Here is a 13,254-nt window from a genome sequence, read left to right as displayed (position 1 = left end):
GCTGGAGCTCCTGCAGCTGGAGCTCGCCGAGGCAGGATGCAACCTAGAAAGGGCACAAAGATGGATGGCAAAGTGACCTGGGCTTTAACCCTTTCGTGCCTCTGCACGCGTGTGAATATTACTTTGCAAAGCACAGGACCAAACACCACAGACAATGATATGACCAAGGAGAACCGTGCAGGCAGATCAGAGAATCTCAAGCAGAAAGAATCCTGCCGAACGCGGGTAAACGAACGCGTTAAATCCTAGCAGCACCCCTCCATTGCTTCCAATTACACTTGCCCACGTACGGTTGTGAACGCGGGGCAGGCTCCAAAACGCTACCACTCGATACTCCTCACACCCACTTCACACTTGGCGCATCCAGTCCGACTTTTATTTTTTGTGCCGCATGTGCAGCTGTCATTGTTCGTGTTGTACCTTCCAGAGAAGTGCCCACGGCACCGCTCTCCTCTCTGCTCTGCTGCCGGCGTGCGGAAGGTGGAGCCAGGCCACGCGCCGGCCGCGGCCCCGCTCTGCCTCGGCAGCAGCTGCCCAAGCTGCTCCCAGCGCAGCCAGCACTGCGCTGAGAAACGCAGGGAAAGGGCAAGAACAACTGAAAGAAAATAAAGATCATAGTTTTCAAAAGTCTTTCCATCTCTTTTCTGGTCGATACGTTAATATATTACCTTATATTTATGCAGCACCTGTTATCCCCCAAAAATCCTAACACAAAAATGTTACAATTATGGTTCTGATCTAAGAAGAAAACAAGTCTGCCCAGCATTAAATCAGAATAATTTAGGCTTGTTACACACACACGTATCTACTTGGTGAAACACAGAAGACCTTGCATTAAAAACAGCAGTTTAGCCCTCTGCTGAACAAGGTACATATATTTTTCCTTCATGGTCTTCTGACTAATGCTAGATTTATACAAGTGCACATGCATAATCAGGCCTGCAAGAGCAAATGAAAGATACTGGGTATATTTCTGGAAAACCAGAAGGGAGGGGTGGGGGTCTGGGAGACAGACCTCTGCGGGGAGGGTCCCCCTCGCACTCYGGGATCCCTTTCCTTCGGGTGTAAATATCCTTTTGCAGAGCTCAAGGCTGTGGCACTGAAAGCCTCCAAACCCCACTGAGTTATGCCAAAGTTGAGGATGCTCRGCACTTTACAGTGTTTTTGTTTGCCTTCATTTCTGTCTGTTTCTCTATTTTTGTGTTTTGTATAGAAACAATCTCCTGTCAAACCAACTCCCTGTTCCCTGTGTATTTCCTTTTCTCTATTGTGGCTATCCCTCCAGAGGAGAATAACTGCCAGTCTTGAAATTCACTTTATCTTTCATGGCTTTTTCTCCAATTTGGGTGTGGATTAATGTTGTCTCCTGAGTGTAATTTAGCTGATTTGTCCTGCTGGCTACTAACAGAAAAGACCAGTCTTTAAATTAATATATACAAAATAATGGTGAAAAATCACTTAATACCTGTCGTTAAGGGGGAAATGGCATTTTATACATCGATGCTTAAATCTGTTATCTTGCCTTCTGACCCCAATGTGAAAAGTCTTATACAACACACAGACACAAGCTTTTTAGAAGCTCTGTGGAATATTGACAATTGTTTAATCTTAAAAGATAATCCGATGACACATTTTAAAATAGATACTTTTACATTAGACTAGCCTGAATAATTAAATTATTTGAAAATAACTGCAATAAGGTACTATGGAAAAAAAAAACCCCTAAGATATATGCAAGTATATTAGAGTCAGTCTTATACCAAACTGGTATTTTTGCTTATCTGGAAAAGAAAGCTTAAGAAACATTTTTGTTTATATAAAAATATAAAATGCATTTTAAGTTCTGTTACAACCTCATAAGCGTTTATTTTAACTTGTTTTGATGTTTTGCCTTTTTAATTCTACACTTTCTAATTACATTTGTTTTGGAAAAAAGAGGTCATCTGCTCACGATCAGCGTCTCATGTACGGCTAGAAGATACACGTAGCTAAGAAACCAACATGTTCGCTTTCTCAGCTTCTTCTTAACCATTCATGCTGTCACTAGAACAATTTCCTTTTCTACCAAGAAAGTAGAGTAATTTCCAGTAACTCATAGCAACTGAAATATGTTTAAGTAATGAAAAAAAAGCCCCACCTTTTTCTGTCTGACTATTTCAGTTAGATGCTGAAGTTCAGGCTGCCCTTAAATAGAAGCACAGTTAGCGTTGTAAGCCAATTCACTCTCTTAACATTTGAGGCATTTCTTTAACTCTGCCTTATGGGGGTAATACTGTTATTTTTCCTGTAATAACAAGACACTTCTGGCAGACATAATCCCTAACAGCTTCTCAGATGTTCAGAGAACGTCACAGCTAGTCTGAGGTGCTGAGAAGGAGAAAGCTCTCACTCTGTGTTTTGCAACCTGTGGTCCCTGCACACATTTTATCATCTGTAATAATATTTGTCATCTGGTTTTCATTAACACCTAAACTGCGATTGTTTTTTCTACCAATTACTGGTATCAAGCTTCATGAAAAGAAATAAAGAAACCCTTTGGCAGAACTCTCCAGACCGCAAGAACAATGTTTTCAAGGTAGGGCTTCAGTGGGGCATCACAGCAAAGAAACGATGAGAAAGTCATTCCCATTCGATGCGGGTGTGTTAGCTAACTGCCCCAACGCACTTCCTTCCGATTTACCTGCCTCTCTCACGGCTGCCCCCAAATACAGCAGACTAAGCGCTGAGTCCACAAACTTCAGAGACCTGTTTTTCCCTCAGGATAAAGCTATGCAAGGACTGTGCATCAGGCAAGAGAAATACAGGTACGTAGTAGATGGGGTATATTCCAGCGCCAGCTAGAAAGCAGGATAATTCAGCAAATGGAGATTTTGCTGTGCCAGCATTCCCAGTAAAGGACTGGCCTTCCTAGCTGTCCTGCTGCAGCTGCCCCCTGAGCAAGCGAGCTCTGCAGCCGCACATCTACTGTCCTTCTCCAGCGTGCCCATGCTCCAGCTGCCCCGTGCCTCTTCTGACATGTCCCCTGGAAAGCAGGTAGCTATCGACACCGCCAGCCACCGCAGGGCTGCTGGGTACGAATGGGCAGCCCAGCCGGTGCCCGAGAGGAGACCCCACAGCGCACACAGCCATTTCCACTAAGCTTACAGAGACCTGGCTCACTCGAGACTTCTCTTCTCTCATGTTCTCCGTCAGACGTGACTGAAGTCAGCCAAAAGGTTCAGAAGTTACTAACAGGGAAGTGAGAGACAGAGCACCACCGTGTAAGCCACCATTTCCATAGGCACCAAGGTTTGTTTATATATATATAAAAATATATAATATGTATATGTATGTATATGTATAGCTAAAGAACTGCTCCAAGTGATGTTCCATCAGAAAATGCACTTTCTCTCTTAAGCAGAAAACGACAGGAATTGGGGGGGGAAGATGTTGCTGTGGCTTAAGGAGGCACGACGCCAAGATCTTAAGTCAGGGCTGAACTGAGCTCAAAGTTTCTTCATTTATCAACTAAAACAGATGGCAGAAAACTGCAATTTGGCTTCCATTTCTTTCCAGTTATGTATCACACAAACTGAAAGGGCAGTGCATTTCTGATACTACTGGAGTTGTATGTTTTGTTGACACTTTGGCTGGGGCAGGGGAAAGACATCTGAAGACGCTGTTAACAAAGCACACACAGATCTGGAGGAGTCTCAAACACCGTAAAAGAGCAGGGCTTGAATGGGACCGGTATTAAAGGAAATGTGATTGTTTCTGTGACGCATTCTGCTCATTTCAGGGCAAAAGCACTGCTGAAGATGTTGTGGATGCACTGTGGAGGAACGGAGCAGGACCAGGGCTGTGTGATGGGTAACTTCCATGCTCCAAGCCAGCTGCTCCCAGTGAAGCCACCACAACGCTACTGACCAGAGGGTACCGCTGGTTTATTCACCTGCTTCCGCTGAGGTGGACAGAGGGTGTCCACCGCAGCTCCTGCTGCTACTAGGTGACATCGGCATCACTATAAAGTCCTCTCACCCGTATAAAACGAGGGTTTCTTTCACAGCCGTAGGCTCAAAGATAGATAATGCGCAAAAGCTATGAATGAGGATAACTAGATTATAGCCCCAAAACCATCAGGCAAGACTGCTTAAAATAAAGAGCTTTTACGCATAGTCAAACTAATTAAGTCCAAAAGTTTATCACTTGACAAGGGCTACAAAATTACGTTTTCAGAAAAGAGAGAAATTTTGAATTAAAAAAAAGTACTTGTAGATGCATACTGTATGCATGCACTTTAAAAATTCTGTCTGCAGTCTGAGTATCATTTTGTGCTGCAATTCACATGTTTGAACAAGTTTCTCTGTAGTATATTGTACTCTGAATAATATCTACAGAAGCTATCAGTTTCAGGAAAGAAAAAGGTCGGATTTCTTACGCAAATGTGCAGAATTACCTCAACTAAAAGCCTCAGTTGAGCACCAAGCAACAGCACAATGCATTGTTGCAGAAATAAATAAATCCTCTTTGATACAAAGACTACATAATAACGGTTCACACTTCTATGGAACAGAACACATTTGGGCAAGTATTTTTAGAAATAAGTGATTAATCCTGCAGAAGGGACTGCCCCTTTTGAATGGAATCTTTACGGTTGAATCCCTTAAGCATAGCAAAATCTCAAATGTATTTTGTGCAAATGAGGTTTTTCAAAGGAATATTTCCCAATATGAATTCTGTTACTACTCTGTATAAGGTGGAGTAACTGATGCATTTGCAAGTCACTTATGAGTGACTAAAATTGCTTCCTGTTTTTAATGGACATAATTTTTTTTTCCTCCTCCAGCAGATACTCTACAGAACAATGTTCCCTATCTATACCACAAGCATTTTTTTAATATATATTTCCTGGGAGACAAATTCTGCCCTCAGCTGACTCTACTAGAAGTTCAGCACAACTACTTTGTGGCTTTAGTAGTGCAACTGAGCTCTGCATTTTTCCCAACCTTACTCACAAACATGTGATCTTGCAGACACTGCTCCAGATGTAGCAACAGGAGGGAACACAGCCTCTGCGCATGAAACCACCATGTGCGTTATTTTCCACTTGTAAAACACACTTCTAAAGTGGCCACCTCTAGAATTTAGCCAAAATTACAACAGAAGATTCAGGTTCCACGTCACATCGGACCAGTTTATTCCAGAACGGAAGCCTGAATTCACCCAATCTGTCCCTGTGAGCGCAGGCTAACTCAGAAGCATACACACAGCAAAAGGTAAATCCCTTTGAAAACTCATGAAGGACAATCCATGGGTCCACCAAAGGAGCTGACTGCTCCGAGAGAGTCGGCTTCATGACCTGCATCAAGTAAATACCCCTTCTGCCACCAACCAACAAATGATGGGATTGCTTCCAGAACGGCGGAGGAAGACCTCCCAGTGGACAAACGGGTACTCACACTCCAGCTCTTTTTCATGCCCCAAAGACCTCAGACAGAGGAGGAAGAGAAAAAGGAGCACCCCCAAGTTTGCAGAAACACCTTCTTAAAGTACKTGCCAAATCCACCCTAATGCAAAAGTAAAGAGGCATTTTTATTCTAGTATACCTATGCATACCTTTCAGACACACAGAAATAGTGACAAGAAGTCAACGTACCCTTTCTCCCACGGTGGAGATAATGTGCCAGCACAACTTATCTCCACAGAATGAGAACAGGGTCTACCTCACTCTCTTTAGGGTAAAACCAATGGGGAAGAGGATAGCAGACATCCATGCTTTCTACAGGGGAAAAAGGAGAAGGATCTCATCTGTCTAGCCAGTACAATCAGAAATCTAAAAAAACCCGACATCAAGTGATTCATCTAATCAGCTGGCAAGATCTTAACTAGTACTGAAGTGCTTCTTGAGCATGGCACTACCCCACCTTTTCAAACACGAGTTAACTGYGAGGAACTTTCTTCTTGCCCTGCTTTTGCAGTGGGGCCCCTTTCAGATCAYGCAGGCCGAAGGCCTAACAAGCGGAGATCCCAGTGGTAAAAAAGGAACCACGTGATTCACTCACTACAGCCTCTCTTCAAAAAGAATTTTAATTTAGAGGAAGGAGTTGAAATGCTGGAAGGGGAACAAAGAAAGTGACTGTTCCGAGGGCAGCTTAGTGAGGAACAGAGACCGCAGGCCATCCGCAGAAAACTCGTGCCATCCCTGGGCGAGGAAGTGACTTTGCAGAGCGGGAGGAAGCCGAGGAACAGACTGGCTGCAGTGGCCTCGTGAGCTCCGCCAAGGGCAACGCAACCTTGCCATGCCGAGTGTTCAGAGTCAGTGCAAGATCCCAGCCAAGAGGGGAGACACCAGTACRAAAGGCACTAAGGGTGACCCTCATCCTGCATACATAGCTCATTTCATACCTCTACCTCCTTCTGAAAAAATAAAGAGAAAACAAGTGAAGGGCTCTTCTGCTCCACTGTAGATGTTCCTCATTCCACATGTGAGGGGAAGAAGCCAAGGAGAAGCCCTAACCTGAAGGCTAAGCAGGTTGCATTCCTACGAGGGCAGAGGAACTTCCCAAGGCACAAGGTCAGGTAGGCACAAGCACCCCAACAACTGTCGAGTGAAGCGTTGGGTCACTGGTAGTTCTCTGTGTTTGCATGCCTGCATGCACTATAGCGGTACCGATCCAAATTAATTCTCTGGGATCACACGGTAATACAAGTAAATAACAATCACCAGCTGGACAACTGAAAACCTCCCGCTGATCTTCTGAGTTACACTCTGCTCTTCCAGGCAGTGTAATGTCGTCCTACAGATCCAGCTTGCAGCATTGCCTAAATTCAGACCCAACAAATTAAGCGAGGGACATACAAAACTGACTATACACAAACTGCCAGCAAGTGCTCATAACAAACTAGAGCTAAGGGAAATAAATTTCCCCCATCTCTCTCAGCTTTATTAACCGTAGCTCTCAATTTGTTATTTTATGGGGTTTTGTATTACAAGGTTTGGGGACTGACATACAATTTTCAATTATCACTTTTAGCAGCAACACTTAYTCCTAGTTGGAGAAGCATTCAAACTCTTGGAGACCTACAGAGAGGTGTAAAGGAGGTCTTAGAGGAGGGCCCCTTTAGCAGAAAGCGCCAAGACTTTCCCCATGCTCCCGAGTTGCTTAGTGGAACCTATTAGACTATGTTTCTGCTTCCAAGATGAAACTTTACTTAAAGCATTGGAAGGTATGTAAAAGCTCAGATGACAGGAAATGCAAAATAGAATTTGGCAAAAAGAAGTGCGTTAGAAAAATAGCAATGTATTACAAAATACAGGCCAAAGTCATCGTAGCAAGAGAAAAAAAAATCTGAGCATAATTTGAAGGGAAACATCTATTAAAACTTGCTAACCTCAAGCTAATTAATAAAACCAAAAAGCTAAAAACTCTTCCAGTGATATTACAAGAAAGACAGATTTAAAAAAACTTAAGGAACATTAAAGGGGAGAAACAGGCTTAATAAAAAGGCAAGAACATTTCTGATGTTTAAGAATTTGCATACGGAGTCTTAAAATAATTATGTGACAAAGACTTTTTAAATTCAGTAGTTAACTGGAACTGATGAAAACCTGGAGCTGTTATAAAATTAAGTCTAGCTAAAGTTCTTCTTGAAGATAGATTTTGAGGTTGTATTCTAAAAATTTTACAACCATTGGTGAAAGACTTGCACAATATCAAAACACAGTATTTCATTAATACTAGTTTTTGGTCAGACTGGCTTGACTYATTAACAGCTCTGCTGAGGAATAGCTTTGAAAAGCTTTGTGAGGTGCTGCCAGGCTAATAAATTTGCTAGCTATATTGTTCAAAGACTAACATGGCTTGATAGGAGATTTGATTCTCTCTGGCTCAGGCAGGCTGTGCACAAAGTTACCTTCTGTTGATACAGGCAGAAAAGCCTTTGACTGGGTGGAGTGGGATATTTTTGTTTGCTGTAAAAGGTAAATTCAGTAAGAATTTGGCAATAGTTTTTTGTTTGTTTGTTTTTTGTTGTGGGGTGTTTTTTTTAGCTCTCTCTCAAACTTCAGGGCTGATGATACTACAATGTCCAGACACCACTAGCTCTAAACGCCTTAAACATCTAATAAAGCCATACTGTAAAAAACGGACAGCAACATGGCATTCATTGCTGGTCACCCTGCTCCAAGCCCAGGAGGAACCACCACAGAATAGTCCCTTTAATAATACCAYGTCATTTTCGTCATCCACGCCAGCACCTTTACAAATACTGTGAAAACTTATCAAGAAGTTTGTGGGTAAAACTGACTGGAGAATGAATGTAAAGACGACTTTCGTGTTCCTCCTTTACCTTACTTGAACCTCCTCCTTAAAAAGTACCCAGCAACATCTCGTTAGATGTCCCCACGTCTCTCTGCAGCTAATTTCAAACTAAAATAAATTAGCTCCTGATTCAAGAAACAATTATGCCTTTGTAAGAAAGCATATAGCAGTTTCACTGTGCAAGAATAACAGGTCTGCAGATGAACTGGGCTTGTAAAGCATCTTTGTATCATGCTACCATTTCCAAATCTAGTTTTATCCCAATTCCCTTGCTGAATCTAGCTGACAAAATTTATGCGAAAGGAAACAACTCTCAGGATGCTGTTTAAAGTCATTGCCACAGAGAAGAGAATGAGTCTGGGTTGATGGGGGATACTTGCCTAGACAGATTTCAGGAAATACTACTTTGCAGCCACCCTTAGGCCCTTCATACCTTGGGAACCTGGCAAACCGTTCTCAGTAAAGGGGCAGCACGTATTACAGAGACTCCAAGAAAACATGTTTCCAGAATAACTGAAAATGACCGTCTCCATGTACAAAGAAAACAACATTTAAAGTTACTTAGTCCTGTATCTTCCCATTTGGAAAACTGCATTCTCCCTCAGAAATACTTAGATAATGAAAGCAAACCCCTAAAGGAAGAAGGTGCACAGAAATACTCCATGCTGCTGGTAAGACCAGAAACTGGAAGGGGTTCTTTCAAGCTTGAACAACTACCACGCAGCTGTACCTCTACAACAGGTGCTTTAACTAGAGCAAAACACAGTTTGCAAACATATGTGGAATGCCCCTCAGGCTGAGATGATTCTGTAGAGCTCCCTCCATAAAACAAGACACCGAAACTTTTATAGAGCTTTAGTGTAACAAGAACTCCTGATTAACGTTCCATCTGTCCCCCAGCTAGCTGGTAAGGATGTCTAGATATAYAAGAAAAACAGTATTCAAAACTTATGTACAGGGTGGAAAGGAACAGTGCTTCTCCCTCCTACACAGGACCCCAGAACRTATCAGTCCCATCACTCAGTATTACAGGGCAATTTCTCTCTCTCCCTCTCCAACACACACACTCACACTCCACAGGTTAACAGTGCTGCCACCCTAATTAGGATCTCAACGAACTCATTCTCAGGCAAACACTCTGCTGCAGCTCCTTACAGTTCAGTTTGCCACTGAAAATACTGTCCATATATTTAATAATTTAAGGAGCAACATATCTTAACAACAACAACCCGAACAAAAGATATAAAACCAGAGGCCTCTCAGTAATCAGTTTAATTTACGGAGCTTTGGGCTCATTCTGTTGAGCGCATTTTGAAGACAGAAAAGCTAACCGAGTTATCTGTGTTTTATCAGCTCCCTCTTCTCCAAAGCACTGTAGTGTACCACTAGAAATCCACAAAAGAAATACCTAGTCTGTAATTGGTATTTTTGGCAGCCAATAATATAAACACACAAGGGAACATGTCATGTGTACATGATATTCAGCAGAAATGTGCAGCTTATTCTGCCTAGTTAAAGGAAGTTTTTCTAAGATTGCTTCCATTTTGCTGGGGAAATCGATTAGAAAATTCTGTAACAGGGTTCATCTGATGGCTATTTAAAAATTTATATACGTTTTAGACACATGTACAACACAATTCATATGAACAGCTGTAATTGCATCTYTACTACATGAATACTTTGATTCTAAAATTCTAGAAAGCAAAACAACAGAATGTTTATAATTCTAATAACAACAACAGCCCAGGCTTGAGTTCAGCTAGTCCTACACCCTGCCACCAACAGCGCCTAATGCCAAATGTTTCAATATGGCCAAGASATCCTATTTATAGAAGAAGTTACCCTCAGGGAAAATGCACTCACGTGGGTATGATTTGCAGTAGCCAGAGGTTATTCTATACCTTAGAACACAAGGATTTGTTTGCTTCTTCTCTAGAATTTTTGCAGGTGTTTCTTTTAAACACATTTTTACTATTAAAACTGTGGATGTCCTTGCTAGCCACGCCAGTACCTATTCTTTCTCGGAATACTGCTATCTTTTTTGACCTAGGTGGCCTCCCAGTAAGCTCTCAAAACTAGTTGTGCATTGTGTTAAAATAAATTTCTGTTTTCTTCCAGGACCTTTCAAATTTCCAACCCCTGAGCTCCTAYAGTAGGAAAAGGAGTAAATGGAAGCTCCTGGTTCAAGGATTCTTCATGCCACTCCCCGTTCTCTCTGTCCTCTCATCATGTTGGCTACAATCTCAAAGAAGTCTAAGGGAACTGGGTGTCAAAATTTCACTGCAGGCCAGTGTTCATTGGCTACACAAATCCTAGTGCTCTTCTGAAAACCCTCGCTCACCTCTCAAAGATAAAAAGAATACAGCTCAGAACTGAAGCAGCYTACATTGCTGCATGAAGTTTGAAATGAACAACATTTTTATATGAAATTTTGTATTATTTTTGTTTTATGCAAAGTATAATAACAAATTTGAATTTGATACAATAACTTAATTCCTCTATACAATTTAACTTATTTTAATGACACTTAAATATACTGCATTCTTTTATATCTTTCTGTACTGAAGATAATGAACTTATTAGGGTCTCCATAATTTCTGCAAAAAAATTTTACTCCTTTTTTAAGATGTACAGAGTGATTTCATTCTAAAGGCCATGTCTGCCAATTGTCCTCAGTTAAGTAAAAGAGCTAGAATATTAACATGCAGTGCAGCTACTGTGATTTCCCAAGACTGCTTTGGAAAAATAAACTGCTCGTATATAGAAAAATTTGACAAACTAGGACATTACCRAATACTTTGCAGGCTAACTTATCGGTCACATCACTGGAACTCTTAACCTTGCTAGCACCCAGTTCTGAAAGATTTTCCATCGTTTGGCTTGACTAACCCTCACAAAATTTCACACCCCCACAACATGGAAAAGATTCTGGGAGGGAAAAAAGGGAAAAGTAATGTTTTATTGAAATAGTGCGAGTGCAGATAAGTAAAATTTACACCCTGGTAAATTTTCACAGTAAGCCTGACTGAAATGCAAAATATATTCACAGTCAAAAAAAAGGAACAAACAACAAAATCATCCTTAAATGTTCTGCTGTACTGATATAATTTCCAGAGTAGTTGAGCTTTTGTCTCTAAATACTTTAATCCTCTAACATATTAAGTGAATTCATGTATTTTTAATGGTTGTTCCACCTAGTCTCTTCAGTAAGAGTACCAGTTTTTCAAAGTGAAGATAATCAGAAATACCAGTGCTCAGAAAAGTTGGAAAATGTTCTGCTTTTTAGAATATAAATAACAATTGCCCTCAGTTAAGAGCTACAATATAACATGCAGTATATCTTGTATGATTTCCTAAGACTGCTTCTGTAAACTGCTTATATATAGAAAAGCTTGACAAACTGGGACATTACCAAATACTGCACAAGCAATTGGCAGATAATAACAATAACACAAAAATAGCCTTGTATCACTGAAACTGATGAGACTGTTGCCCTCAGTTTTACCTAAAACACAAGAAACTAAAAATCCRGAATGCTTGTTTCCCGTTTCTAAAAATCCAGCTGTAATAAATAAGGGTCTTTATTTTGCGTATTACCCAGAAGTTTCACCAGTAACTGATAAGACCGTACATAGTGAGATTAACTAAAGACCTATCCCCATTTGGAAAACGAAATAAGTTAAGCAACATGCCTAAAGGGCGTCTGTAATGGCCTTAAAAATAATACTTGAGTCTTGCAAATAAGAACTGCCAGCATCCTCTTTGGATTTTATACAAGTGAAACAGGACGACGCTGTAGAGGAAGGTAAGAGCAGACAGAGTGTCATATCATTTGGAAAGATCACTTCCAGTCTGGCACAGAGCGATCTACGTTAAGAGGAAGAAAAGACATTGGAGAGTACTCACTTTCACTTCTTTCAACGCAGGTGTGATCCCCACATTTCTGCCCCAGGGTCTGCATTGCAGCTGTTTAATTAACCACCGGTCTCCACACAAGCTCATCATTAAGAAGTGTCTTGGCAGAGTGGGAAACGCACAGCAATTACACACGACAGCCCTGGTGCCCTCTCCCAGGCAAGAGGTCAGATCCCAGTAGGAAGCTAATTTAGAAAATAAGACAACCTAGCCACGATTTAAGAAGTTTTGCCTCTTGAAACATATCATCCAAAAACAGAAGCAAGCCCCTTCCTGGTAAATGACAGAGAGGTGTGAGCAGCTATGATCAGCTTCTTGCCCAGTGAAGTCCAGTTACAGCACTGGACTTCGTGTTGCGTCCAACAGCATTTTCTGAGCGCATAAGGACACAAAGGATCCATCAGTATTCTGTGAAATAGCGGCGTTGAAGTTACCGTGCTATTTATCGCCTAAAATGTTTCCTGAAATTGTATCGCTGCAGTCAAAGAAATACGCAATCATACAAAATTAAGTCCATCAGTCAGATATCCCCCTCTTCACAGAGCAACCCAAAGGCCGATCGTTTGGCAACAAGTTTCAAGACACTGGTGAGGGAGGGGGAGATCGAGGCGTTATGTTAGAAGTGTTTCAAGAAGCGTGTATTTCTTACTAAAGCAGCATAGGGGTTTTTTTGCGTTTAAGGCGCAGCCTCTGCGTGATTTTTCAGGTTGCCTTTTCACCGCTCCCGCCAAGACTGGGACGACAGAGGCGCCGCTCGGTACTGTTTCAGAGCCGCAAAAAGCTACCTGTTTCCGAGCCGACGCTCAAGCGCAGCCCTCACACCGCGCCCGGGCCCTGACAGGGGGGGGGGGGGGGGGCTAAGGGCGAGGCAGCGCGGACCCCCGCGGCTCCCCGGCCCCCCCCCCTCAGCCCCGGAGCAGAGAGCTCCCCCTTTTCGGCCGGACCGCGGCCGGTCTCACCGCTGACCCTGCGCCCCTCTTGGCCAGCGGCGAAAATTCCGCGTTTTTTCCCCCCTCCCCACGCACACACACACACACAC

At 42.3% G+C, this 13,254-nt stretch overlaps 1 long non-coding RNA gene across 1 annotated transcript; it reads right to left on the bottom strand.

The window, feature by feature from the left end:
• Positions 1-6,105: 6,105 nt before the first annotated feature.
• Positions 6,106-12,542, bottom strand: LOC112964695. The gene is made up of 3 exons (XR_003253040.1): positions 12,207-12,542; positions 6,497-6,801; positions 6,106-6,396 (listed from the first exon to the last, which is right to left on the bottom strand). It is a non-coding gene; the product is annotated as an uncharacterized LOC112964695 (long non-coding RNA).
• Positions 12,543-13,254: the final 712 nt, after the last annotated feature.

The sequence above is a fragment of the Apteryx rowi genome, unplaced genomic scaffold (assembly GCF_003343035.1).
Source record: "Apteryx rowi isolate R43461 unplaced genomic scaffold, aptRow1 scaffold_2, whole genome shotgun sequence".
NCBI lineage: Eukaryota > Metazoa > Chordata > Aves > Apterygiformes > Apterygidae > Apteryx > Apteryx rowi.
The sequence above is the reverse complement of the archived record's forward strand: the minus strand, read 5'-3'. Positions and strand labels throughout refer to the sequence as shown.